Genomic DNA, 13,564 nt, shown 5'->3' with positions numbered 1-13,564 from the left:
GGCGCTATTGTGGTCCGCCCATCCCCATCACGTGACCTGTGGGATCCGGTGATGTCGGGGCAACTTCCAGTTTACCCAACATCACGCGGCAGGCCCCAGTCTTCCTGAGTGACTGGGTTGTGGGCGGAGTTTCAACTGGGAGTTGACCCGACATCACCAGATCTCAGAGTGCCACTTCATGGTGATGAGCGGAGCACAATAGCGCCACTCAGAGGCTGAATTGGCTGAACAAGGTATTTAGAAAAAGCCTTCCCTATCATGTTCTACGGAGATGTGGCCACTATTGCAGAGTAGTGAACCACCCCTTTAATGGTTATGCCACACTGAATGCACATCATAAGTCATCAAGATCCACCGCTGACAGCTTCCTTCGCAATTGCCATCCCAGATGTGTTCGATGGGAGATGCTGCAGATCATGGTAGCACATTTAGGCCATGCAGGCTGCTCACAGTAGCGGCCTGGCAATGTCTTTTTGTAAAATGTCTACTGGGAAACTTTGGTGAAATGGTTCCACGACCAAATACATCAAATTAACGCGTGATGTTAGTGTACCTGGAATGAAGACTACCGTAAATGATGTCAGTCCACACCATAAGGGTGGCTTTACATGCTGTGATATCCGGCCCGATATCGCTAGCATGCGACCCACCCCCATCGTTTGTGCGAAACGGGCATATCGCTGCCCGGCGCGCACAAAATCTGGCACCCCCGTCACACATACTTACCTGCATAGCGACGTCGCTGTGATCGGCGTACCGCCTCCTTTCTAAGGGGGCGGTCCGTTTGGTGTCACAGCGACGTCACTAAGCGGCCGCCCAATGAAAGCGGAGGGGCAGAGATGAGCGGGACGTAACATCCCACCCACCTCCTTCCTTCCGCATTGTGGCCGGAGGCAGGTAAGGAGATGTTCCTCGTTCCTGCGGCGTCACGTGTAGCGATGTGCACTGCCGCAGGAACGAGGAACAACTTCGCCCCTGCGACAGCAGCGATAACTGGCAGCGGGCCCCCATGTCAACGAGGAGCGATTTTGGACGTTTTTTCAACGATCCAAAATCGCTCCTAGGAGTCACACGCTACGACATCGCTACAGCGGCCGGATGTGCGTCACAAAATCCGTGACCCCAACGAGATCGCTGTAGCGAAATTGTAGCGTGTAAAGCCCGCTTAAGACTTCCCTCCCGCTTGAGTATAAAAAATTGCTCTGATTTCCATCCTGAAAAGTTGGATGAGTGAAATCCGTTTGGTATTCCATATGTCATGAATTCTGTGAAACACGCACCGTGCTCAGATCACAGTACCTGACCCGCTCGGAGGATCTCACAACCTACGCTAACATTCTCATTCGTATATATGAAATACTTAGTTCTGGTCCGGAAACCTGACGGTTGTGATCCGAGCACAGTGCATGTTTCACTGATGTGTGAATTCGACCTTAGTCCAGCTGCCATGGTTCTGATATCTACAAAAACCATGACACTAGTATGACTTTGCTTTATTAATGGGGGCATAACCTGTACTTTCTTGGCCGAAATGTAAACTCTGAGCTCTCCTGCACACATAGCGGATTTGATATGGATTTTTCTCAGTATATCTGCTGTATTTCCACTGCATTTTTGCATCACAATTCTCACATGTTCCATACTGAAAATTTGTTTAGACTTTTGACAAGTACATTGTGAAGGATGTAGAAAGAATTGACATTTTGCATCATAATTCCGTTTTTTTGTGAAAAATGTATTTTAAAAATCTCATTAACTTCGCAGGTACTGTGTTAGGCCTCTTTCACACGTCCGTGTCTCCGGGACGTGTTTGGTCCGTTTCCTCATGTACCAGAGACATGGGCACATGTAGACCCATTAAAATCAATGGCTCTGCGCTCAGGTGCGTATTTTGCCATGGACTGTGTGTACGTGTGGAGCATACGTGTGTCCGTGTGCTCCACACGTAGACATGTCCTTTTTTCTCCGGCATCACGGGTGTCACACAGAAGGCAAACGGACCACACGGAGGTGTTCCGTGTGACACACACTGGAGAATACACACGTGTCTGTAAAAAAATAACAAAACTTTACTCACCTTCTCCTGTCCTGCTGTCTCTGCCGCTGCTGTCACTTGCTTCCGACCGCCGCTCATTATGCTCATTGCATAGTCACTTCATTGCGGCCGGAAGCAGCAGCAGCGGGGAGCCGGCAGAACCGGAGACCGAAGATCAGCACCACGGACAGCGACGCCAGGGAGAGGTGAGCAGAAAATTCCCGTTCTCCATGTGTTATCACAGATAACACACGGAGAACACACGTGTGCCATAAAAACGGCATACGGAGGACAATACGCACCTTTGACATGTCCGTGAAAAACATGAGTGATTTTCACGGACGTGTGAAAGAGGCCTTACCGTCATGAGTGTGTTACACCCTGATGTGATCTCTGGGGAATCTGGGATCAGAAGGTCACAGCGTATTGTGGAATGCTTAGCCACTTTATTGCCCACTCATCATTTACCCTGAGTTGGAGCGTATTTAATTATATCCGGTACTGAAGGGGTTAAGGTTCCTTTTTATCCTGCAGTGATATAACAGGTAGTTGTAATCTCAGCTGCAGCCACTCCCTTCTGCTATAAATATCCACTCCTCCCTATGTTAGCTATAGCTCATATCTATTGCTGTCGACTTGGAAGCAGCATGGCTCTGGAGGAAGCTGAGGTGTTGCTTCAGTTGCAGCTGAGAAGTTCCTGTCCAAGTGTTTATTTGTTGTGGTTTTCTCCCCTGTTTGTCTTACCTTCCTTGTGTTGTCTTATGTCAGTAGTGAGACTACTGTCTCTCTGGCCATCATTAGTCAGGGTGAGTTCAGGGCCAGCAAGGACCTAGGCATGTGATCAGCGATGGGGGGGGAAGGACCTGTATAGGGACTTTAGTGAGTGCAGGGATCAGTCTCAGTTGAGTGTTAGGAGGTGACTTCATGACAATTTGGGGGGGTGGACCTGTATAGGGACATTAAGGGAGTGCAGGGAGCAGTATCAGTGGAGTGTTAGGAGGTGACCCCACGACAACGAGGGGAAGGACCTGTATAGGGACCGTAGGGATTAGCCTCTGTTCAGTATTTGGAGGTGGCCACACTCTTCTGTCTTCCTAGCGCCAGGCCACACCATTGTATTGTGTACCCTGGGCATTGCAGTGCTTTCTAGGAGTTCCCTTATACCTGGAGGTCACTATGTGACAATTACACTTATGGATTTTCCACATGTAAAGTCTTCACCTTGTGCAATTACCCTTAGGGTAAATTCCTTCATAGCAAAAACACATTTGCAGAGAATCTATAATTTCCAGTGCCAGAACAGTGCACAAGATTAAAAGAAATCTCATATATTGGCTGCAAAATATATCCCCCGTGACTGTAGATTGACAAGTGCTGCAGGTTTGAGACCTGAAGTATGCAACGTAAGCTGCAGAGGTCCTGCCAACTTTCATCCTTTGCAATGCTAAGGCTAGGTTCACATTTCCGTTGGTTTGCATCAGTCACCTGCGTTGCTTGACGCTTGTGACTGATGCGTTGTACAACGGATGACAAGGATAAGAATTCATTATCAGACTCCGTTGTAAAACGTGAGAGAGAGAACGATCAGCTGATCATTCACTATAGCCGGCCGCTAGCTTTTGAGAGCGAACAGATGATCTCCCGGCGGCCGGCTAATGAGAGCGATCAGCTGATTGCTCTCATTAGCCGGCCATCGGGTCATCAGCTGATCGCTCTCATTAGCCGGCCATCGGGTCATCAGCTGATCGCTCTCGTTAGCCAGCCATCGGGTGATCAGCTGATCGCTCTCATTAGCCGGCCATCGGGTGATCAGCTGATCGCTCTCATTAGCCGGCCACCGGGTGATCAGCTGATCGCTCACAGAAGGCAGCTGCCGGGTGATCAGCTGATCGCTCTCATTAGCTGGCCACCGGGTGATCAGCTGATCACTCACAGAAGGCGGCTGCCGGGTGATCAGCTGATCGCTCTCATTAGCCGGCCACCGGGTGATCAGCTGATCGCTCACAGCAGCTGGCCGCCGGATGATCAGCTGATCGTTTGGCCACCGAGAGAGAGCATGTGCAGCGAAATCCTAAGGATTCTGCTGCTCAAAAAACGTTACACTCTGCGTTCCTGCCGCCCGACGGTCAGTCGTTCCACGACTGAGCAGTCGGGCGGTGGATGCAACGCAAGAGTATCAGTCACAATCCGCTGCTCATACAAGTCTATGGGAAACAACGGAATCCGCCAAACAGATTGCGTTGTTTATCAGAGCTGCGTATTGTGACTGATGCAAAACAACGGACATGTGAACCTAGCCTTATGCGCCACTGAGTGCCCTGCACCAGGTTCATAGGAATTTACATGCCTTTGGAATGTTGCCTTAAAAGCCCACCCACCTATCATGTGCCAGTAACAATACTGGTGCCTTCTGGGATAATGCTTTATATATATATACACACACGCAAACACATCTGTGGCCCCGTCTGTACACAGTTCTGCACATTGTGCAGTGTCACCTCTTTTGTGCACTGGAATGAGGCGGTTGCTGCTTTGTGCCTGTCTCTTATATAAACCACTTCTGTCTGCAGCTTAGAAGTAAAAAGCATGCCCCCGGGCCATGGACTTGTGTGAACTCTTTCTCATGCACAGAGCAAGAGAACAAAACCAGCATTGAAACAAAAGAAATGTCAGGTGAAGAGCGGAGACAGGTCCCATCACACGGCTATACCACACACAGGTCTGCCTCTTACCCAATGAAAAGATTAATGTAAACTCTATTGATCAGCCGGGATAATTTAAGCTAAATTCGCACTGCGCTCGGTGATAAAAGTTGCAAATTTTGAATCCAATAAAAAAACATCCCCTACAGCAGAGTCCCCCAACTCCAGTCCCCAAGAGCCTCCAGCTGTGCATGCCTTCAGGATCTGCTTATATTGCTCAGGTGTTGGAATTGTCACTTGTGCAGTACTAAAGAAATCCTGAAAACCTGCACAGTTGGTGGCTCCTGAGGACTGGAGTTTGGGAACACTGCTTTACAGAATACTTCTTTGTATACAGTTATACTATGCACTTGCGGACACTAACAGTAAAGGGCCCCTGTGCAAGTGTAGCGCCCCTGAGCCACTCAGGGCACTACAAGGAACTGCATCCTCTAGGGCAGTGATGGCGAACCTATGGCACGCGTGCCACCAGGGGCACGCAGAGCCCATTCTGCTGGCACGCGTGCTGTCACCTGATCCTGCCGGTTTGATCTGCTGGTGCAGTCGCGCCGGCAGATCAAATCTGTGTTGAGGCGGAGGAGACATTTCTCCTCGCTCTGACACTCCTCCGCTCCCAAGCTGCAGGTGTGTTGCCTAGGAGACGGAGGAGCATCAGTGAGCGGTGCCGGCGTAATGAGGTCTTCTGGCTGCGTGTGAACTGAGGACCCAGTGGCGCGCAGCGGGGAAGCGTGTGCAGGAAGGTAAGCTGTGTGTTGCTTTTTTTTTTTTTTTTATAACTCGTGTGTGGCTGTGCCGGGGGGGGCAGCGCCAGCATGGGGTGGCGGTAGGGGAACGCACATGCCAGCGTGGGGTGGCGGTGGGGAAACGCACATGCCAGCGTGGGGTGGCGGTGGGGGAACGCACATGCCAGCGTGGGGTGGCGGTGGGGGAACGCACATGCCAGCGCGGGGTGGCGGAATGCACATGCCAGCGTGGGGTGGGGGAACACACATGCCAGCGTGGGGTGGCGGTGGGGGAACGCACATGCCAGTGTGGGGTGGCGGTGGGGGAACGCACATGCCAGCGTGGGGTGGCGGTGGGGAAACGCACATGCCAGTGTGGGGTGGCGGAACGCACATGCCAGCGTGGGGTGGCGGTGGGGGAACGCACATGCCAGCGTGGGGTGGCGGTGGGGGAACGCACATGCCAGCGTGGGGTGGGGGAACGCACATGCCAGCGTGGGGTGGGGGGACACGCATGGGGGGGGGGACATGCATGCCAGCATGGTGTGGGAACACGCACGCAAGCATGGGGGGGGACACGCATGCCAGCATGGGGGGGGAACACGCATGCCAGCATGGGGGGGGGAACACGCATGCCAGCATGGGGGGGGGAACACGCATGCCAGCATGGGGGGGGGTGACATGCATGCCAAGATGTGGAAACATGCATGCCAGGATGTGGAAAACATGCATGCCAGGGTGGGGGAAACATGCATGCCAGGATGGAGGAAACATGCATGCCAGGATGGAGGAAACATGCATGCCAGGATGGAGGAAACATGCATGCCAGGATGGAGGAAACATGCATGCCAGGATGGAGGAAACATACATGCCAGGATGGGGAAAACATGCCACGATAGGGTACATTTACCAGGAAGGGGTACATGCTAGGAAGGGGGACATTTACCTAGATGGGGGTACATTTTCCTGGATGGGGGTACATTTACCTGGATTGGGAACATTTGCCAGGATGGAGGACATTTACCAGGAATGGGGTACATGCCGGGATGGGGGAACTTTTACAAGGATGGGCAATATGTCAGGATGGGGTACATTTACGAGCATGGGGGAACATGCCAGAATGGGGGACATTTACCAAGATGGAGGACATTTACCAGGAATGGGGTACATGCCGGGATGGGGGAACATTTACAAGGATGGGCAATATGTCAGGATGGGGTACATTTGCCAGCATGGGGGAACATGCCAGAATAAGATACATTTACCAGGATGGAGGACATTTACCAGGATTAGGTATATTTACCAGGATGGGGCCATGATGGGGACAAATATACCAGAATGTAGGAAATCTATATCAGGATGGGGGACATGTTTACCAGGAAGAGGCCAGGAAGGGGGACATAACTACACAATGAAAGGGGAGGATAGCAACTCGCACGTCTTTATGGGATTTCAAGATGTTCAGACTTTGAAGTGTAGATGTGGATTACAGGGTGACATCTGATTGCATTCCAGGCTAAAATCTATGTTTAATATGCTGCAATATTTTCCAGAAAGATCAATCCAACTGCTGTGTCTGGAAAGGGCTCAGCTTCAATGTGTGGTAAGCATGCATGAGCGTGATGCCCCCTGCTGAAGAGAAGACGGCAAAGGTAAGATTAAAATCAATTATTTATATAATAGGATTGGTTGGCACTTCGGGAAAAAAAATGGGTTTAGGGCTACAGTTTGGGCACTCGGCCTGTAAAAGGTTCGCCATGACTGCTCTAGGGGATGCAAGACCTACCCCCTGGGACCTGGAGTACCAGTGCCGATACCACCAAAGCACAACCAAAATCCTAGTTCTCCACTTGACACCGGGCATAGAGAGTTAACCATGTAAGGGGATGGTCGCCATGGAAAGGAACGAGTCCCTGGGATTAGCCAGCCTGGTGGGAGGGGTCAGTCAGTAGAGAGTCTAGAGAGTGTGGCACACAGGAGAGGTGTGCGGACGTGCCTGAGCTGGGTCCGTGCAGCCGTGACCTGGGGAGACAGGAGAGAGGTCGCCAGGACGGGTACCACAGATACCACTGGGACCGGAGCACGCACGGGGCACAGGGCCCTAGATCAGGCGCCAGTTCTACAAGGCTTGATAAATACCTGCCCGGTGAGGACACCTTCACGGACTTCACCAAACCAAATAATCCGGGGGCATCAGCAGTAAACTAGGATCAGGGTTCAGACACTTATCTCCCCACAGAGTCCTCACTGCCCGCCGTATAAAGGAGACTGCATCCCAAAAGGGACAGTCAGGCCCCAAATGCTCCACGCTACGGGGACCCAACCAACAGAGACAGGGACAGAGCAACCTGGGTCACTACATTGGCACTGATACTCCAAGGGACCTAAACCAGCAACCCTTGGGTCCAAGTGAGTAGAGACAACCTGGTGTGGTCTCCATTATTATCCCTCATCATCTCCCAGACAAGGCCCTACCTGCGGAGGGCCTAACACCATTGCTGCAATCACCACCCACTCTGGGAGCACCCACATTTACCAGCGGCGGTTCTCCATCCTTAACTGTAACCCACAGGTGGCGTCCCATGACATTAACTCTATTCACCCCTGTAAATACCCCCTTTTACAAAAGAAGCCCCAGGGCACGGGACCGGGCAACGGCCACCAGACTGACATTCCCATTTGTTACCGCCTGGGACCAAGCACCCCCTTCTCTGGGCGCAACACAATAACAATATATGGGCCCTTTGTAGTCCAATAGCTCATCATAATGCTTAATTCCACCTGTTTTGGAGGTAAAAGTGGCCCCCCTGACCTCTTGGGTCCCTGTTTAGCTGCACAGGTTGCACCAATGATATGTCCGGCCATGATACTATGGTTAAGTTTACAATATGCAGGCTAGACAATGGCAACCTTAGGCAGGGGATTGGCACAGTAGGTGTCAGGGATTGGGGGGACCATAGGCACTAGCTGCAATAGTTGAAAGGTTAGCCCTGGTCTACTCCCTGCCATATGGAGAGGAGGGCAGCAAACATAATGTCTACTGATACCTTCCAGGTCATATGCAATCAGAGGTATCGTGAAGCTTTTGCATCCAATTAGAAGGGGACAGGTGCACAATATTTATTGTTCATACAAGTTTTCTTGAGCTTTATTCTTCCTGAAGACATTTTGAAAACACCTGATGAAAAAAAAAATAGTGCATGTCACTTATTTGTAAGGCTAAGTTCACACATCCTGTGTTTTCAATCCGTCAGGTCCGTCAGCAACGGATCAGTCATTTTCAAGATGTCAACTGATGCAACTGATGTGTTTTTCACAGGATTCCTTTCACAGGAATCCTGTGAAAAAACGGATCAGTTGCGTCCGTTACATCCGCTGTGCGTCCGTTTTTTGACGGATCAGTCATGATCCGTCTGTGTTTGGGACAGCCCAGTGGGCGTGCCAAGCATGCTGGGCATGCTCAGTAGAGCATGACGGAATCCTGCGCTGGATTCCGTTGTAAGACGGATTACGACGGAATCCAGCACCATAGACATGCATTACAAGCTTGACGGATGGCGACGGATTCCTGCGCGGCGCGTTAATTTTGACGGCCCGAAAAACGTTACATTCTGCGTTGCTCCCCGCTCGGCGGTCAGTCAAAAACGACGGACCGCGACGCAGCGGATGCAACGCAGGGTCATCAGTCGCAATCCGTCACTAATAGAAGTCTATGGGGAAATACAGGATTCCTGCAAAATATTTTGCAGGATTCCGTAATTCCTCAAGGCTGTGGATTGTGACTGATGCAAAACACAGGATGTGTGAACTTAGCCTAAAAGATCCAAAAGGTAACCTCTCCAAACAAGGCACTGTCCAATCAAATGGCTGCAAACTGGCGCTTCGAAAAAAAACACTTCTAAGACGCTTGAAAACCACTTTTGGGAAACCTAAAAAAACCGCCCCAGCCAGGGAAGTTTTTTTTTCCTGGTTTCTGCTTGAAAAACTCATGGTTTTTGAACTAGAATAAACAGTATGAACAATATTAGGCAGAGATCACATGTCCTCTAATCATTTTTTGGAACGGATCCTGCAGAGATCTGTTGGGAAAAAAAGTTCTGCAAACACAACTTTTCTTTTTGTCTGTTGTTAGATCCATTTTTTGTTTTGGTTTTTTTATTTGTTTTTTTTGTTTTTTTTTTTGGACATTGAAATCTTTGGACAAATCCGTTAACAGATTGCTATTCAGTCATCCATTTTTCTTGCATTTGTAAAAGATCCTTTTTTTTTTTCTTTCTTACAGGATCCATTTCAAATGGAAGATAAATAGCAATCCGTTCTCCATACACTCCAATGTTAAAAAATGGATCCAGCAGAAATTAGTTATAAACAATAGACAAAAAAAGTTGTGTTTGCAGAACTATTTTGCCAATGGATCTCTGCTGTATCCGTTCTTACGAATGACTACTGAACATGTGAACTCAGCCAAAGGCTACTTTACACGCTGCGATATCGTGACCGATATCGCCAGCGTGCATACCCGCCCCCATCGGTTGTGCGACACGGGCAAATCGGCTTGCAGCCATGATCTAGAAGCTAAACTGCAGCTGAATGTCTCCTATTTGGCCATTGAACAAAATATTCCTAAATCACAAGTGCAAGTCAGTATACAGTATACAGGGATTTGTATGTATTACTCTGTGGGGGAGGGACGCCAAGATGAATCTTTGCTCCAGGTGGAAGAAAACCTAGTTACGTGTTAAAGTAAATATGCCCTATTGAGTTCAATATAACCATTAAAACCCAATATATGTACAATTACCGTGATCATATAATTTATTTGCTGACTTTTTCATATGAATAACTTATAATCCGATATTGACTGTAGCAGTAATAATGTAAACTCCAATTCTCATGATTCTGAATTGGTTATTGCTAACTAATGGTGTTCTGTAACTTTGTATCTCTTCCCACTACAGAGATACATATTTACAAAATAGCAGTTATAGTGATAAATATTGTGTGTAAGGACATTGGTAGACCTTATATATAGCTATTCTCCTATACAGTTGTATGTGAGCTGCCCCAGGACTCCCAGCAACTTTTTAGAGGATAAAGGTACCATCCCCCACCTAAGGAAGACTTAATGATATCGCCCTCCCCCCAACGCTCCTACACAGAGAAAGAAATTGTGCTGACATGTTGACTAAAGTGCACCCTCCCTGTAATTCCTTCCACAGGTTATGCACTTCTCTGGTAAGCTTGGCTTTTGTTATCTTCAGTGTCTGAATAACATCAATGGCCCCAGCAACCAAAAAGCTATAAAGCTGCCAACCACTATCACCAGTGCCTCAATGTAATGGCCTCCACTCACTAAGGTGAGATTGTGCAAGAAGCATTCACCCCAGCATCTATTTATTCTCCAAATGTATATATATATATATATATTTCTTTCCCCGTCTGTCTCTTTCCAGGTCTGTCTCTTTCCCCGTCTGTCTCCCCGTCTCTTTGTCTGTGTCTTTTCCGGCCTGTCTCTTTCCTTGTCTGTCTCTATTTCTCTGTCTCTTTCCAGGTCTGTCTCTTTCCAGGTCTGTCTCTTTCCAGGTCTGTCTCTTTCCAGGTCTGTCTCTTTCCAGGTCTGTCTCTTTCCAGGTCTGTCTCTTTCCAGGTCTGTCTCTTTCCAGGTCTGTCTCTTTCCAGGTCTGTCTCTGTCTGTCTCTTTCCCCGTCTGTCTCTGTCTGTCTCTTTCCCTGTCTGTCTCTGTCTGTCTCTCTGTCTCTCTGTCTCTGTCTGTCTCTCTCTATCCGTCTCCCTACCGACATCTTATTACCTCACATATAGGCTTCTTATACTATGAATGTCTTTTGTTCCTATAGCAACCAATCACAGATCCTACTAATAACCTGTAGTTCCAGGCTCCATTTACTTTAATGAAGGCATGTTTTTTGGAGAGTAACTGTAAAGCGCGGGGTTAAATTTTCCTGTCAAAACATAGTCTACGATGTTCCCTGGGTCACATGAGGTGTCTGTGCAAAATTTTGTGATTGTAAATGCGACGGTGCGGATACACTTTTCGTTTCACTTTTTCCCCATTATGTAGATGGGGGTAAAATTGATTGGTAATTTGAACGCGCGGTGTTAAAATTTCGCCTCACAACATAGCCTATGACGCTCTCGGGGTCCAGACGTGTGAGTGTGCAAAATTTTGTGGCTGTAGCTGCAACGGTGCAGATGCCAATCCCGGACATACACATACATACACACACACACACACACACATTCAGCTTTATATATCTATATATATAATTGCCTTATTCTGTCTGTCTGTCTTGCTCCAAAATTGTGTCACCGTGATAGTGTCGTTAGCGTGACAACTGTCGGATTGGCCACTGGGCTCGGCCTGGCCCCGCCCCCCCACGGATTGGCCGCTCGCCTCGGCCTGGCCCCGCCCCCTGCATGGATTAGCCGCTTGCCCTGGCCCTCTGCACGCATCGCCCGCTCCAGCGTACACCGACTCCCGGTACACATGTGCAGGGAACCGGCATACGCTGACGCCTCGCCTGCTCGCCCCCGCCACACGTTGGCACACTCGGCCCCGCCTCCGGCGGACATAACCTTGCGATGCTGGGATCGTGACGGAGCCGGTGTACGCTGGTAACCATGATAAACATCGGGTAACTATAGAAAGCGCTTCCCTTAGTTACCCGATGTGTATCATGGTTACCAGCGAACACCGGCTCACGGTACACATGTGCAGGGAGCCGGCATACGCTGTGGTCAATAATGAAGTGTCATGCAGCGGTGAAACAGTTAAAGACACTGCAAGACACTTCATTATAGCACCCCCAGAAGAGAGAAGACAGAAGAAAGAAGACCCCGCAGTCATACTCACCAGACGCCGACCGGGAGCAGGTGAGCGCATCAAGGTCCTGCAGCGGCGGAACACACACACACGCACACACACACATAAGAACAGACACACACACATCAGATCACACTCCCTCTCACACACACCTCACACACACATCAGATCGCATCCACACACTCACAACATCCAGTGATATCGCTTACTTCTCGGCGGCGATACTGTGCGTGCAGTGACCTTCCAGGACCTGCCGGAGGATCACATGGTCGGAAGCATGTGGTATCTCCGGATGTTGTGAGTGTGTGAGCGCATATGTGCGATATCGTCAGTGTGTGTGTGCATGTATGCGATCGGATGTGTGCGTGTATGCGATCGGATGTGTGCGTGCAGCGGCGGGCTGGAGTACCTGGGGCCCACCAGGAAAAATCAATCTTGGGGCCCACCAGCACCATACAGTTACCGTACTATATATAGCACGGGTGGGATTCAAATTTTTAACAGGTTATCTGTAAACCCCGCCCATTTGAAAACCACACCCATTCTGTAACCACACCCATTCTGTTAGCCACACCCATTTTCACGCAATTTCCTCAACCAAAAAATACAAGTAATTTAAAGTAAAATCTCCTTCCCCTTCCTCTCCTGTCCAGCACCAGTTGTTCCAGTCACTGTCAGTCTTATTGTATTAAATGATTTTTCTACAGTTTTTAAAAATTATTACTAAAGGAGCCCTGCTAAAATTGGAATGGACGACTTTCCCCATACAGATCCCATCCCATTATGGCCTCTTTCCCCTGCAGATCCCATTCCATTAGGGCCTCTTTCCCCTGCAGATCTCATCCCATTATGACCTCTTTTCCCCTACAGATCCCATCCCATTATGGCCTCTTTCCCCTGCAGATCCCATTCCATTATGGCCTCTTTCCCCTGCAGATCCCATCCCGTTATGGCCTCTTTTCCCCTGCAGATCCCATCCCGTTATGGCCTCTTTTCCCCTGCAGATCTCATCCCATTATGGCCTCTTTCCCTTGCAGATCCCTTCCCATTATGGCCTCTTTACCCTGCAGATCCCATCCCATTATGGTCTCTTTCTCCTGCAGATCCCATCCCATTATTGCCTCTTTTCCCCTACAGATCCCATCCCATTATGGCCTCTTTTCCCCTGCAGATCTCATCCCATTATGGCCTCTTTCCCTTGCAGATCCCTTCCCATTATGGCCTCTTTACCCTGCAGATCCCATCCCATTATGGCCTCTTTCCC

The 13,564-nt window shown here is 49.4% G+C and overlaps 1 long non-coding RNA gene across 2 annotated transcripts in view; it reads left to right on the top strand.

Annotated features, from left to right (window-relative positions):
• Positions 1-13,564, top strand: part of LOC142254665 (uncharacterized) — a 56,400-nt gene that overhangs the window by 30,199 nt on the left and 12,637 nt on the right. The window contains exon 1 of one of the 2 annotated variants that reach the window (XR_012727296.1): positions 10,687-10,816. The exons of the other annotated variant lie outside the window; for it this stretch is intronic. This is a non-coding gene — a long non-coding RNA (uncharacterized LOC142254665). Of the gene's footprint in view, positions 1-10,686; positions 10,817-13,564 lie in introns of those variants that run through there. 2 annotated transcript variants of the gene reach the window in all.

Source organism: Anomaloglossus baeobatrachus, chromosome 10 (assembly GCF_048569485.1).
Source record: "Anomaloglossus baeobatrachus isolate aAnoBae1 chromosome 10, aAnoBae1.hap1, whole genome shotgun sequence".
Lineage (NCBI taxonomy): Eukaryota > Metazoa > Chordata > Amphibia > Anura > Aromobatidae > Anomaloglossus > Anomaloglossus baeobatrachus.
The sequence above is the reverse complement of the archived record's forward strand: the minus strand, read 5'-3'. Positions and strand labels throughout refer to the sequence as shown.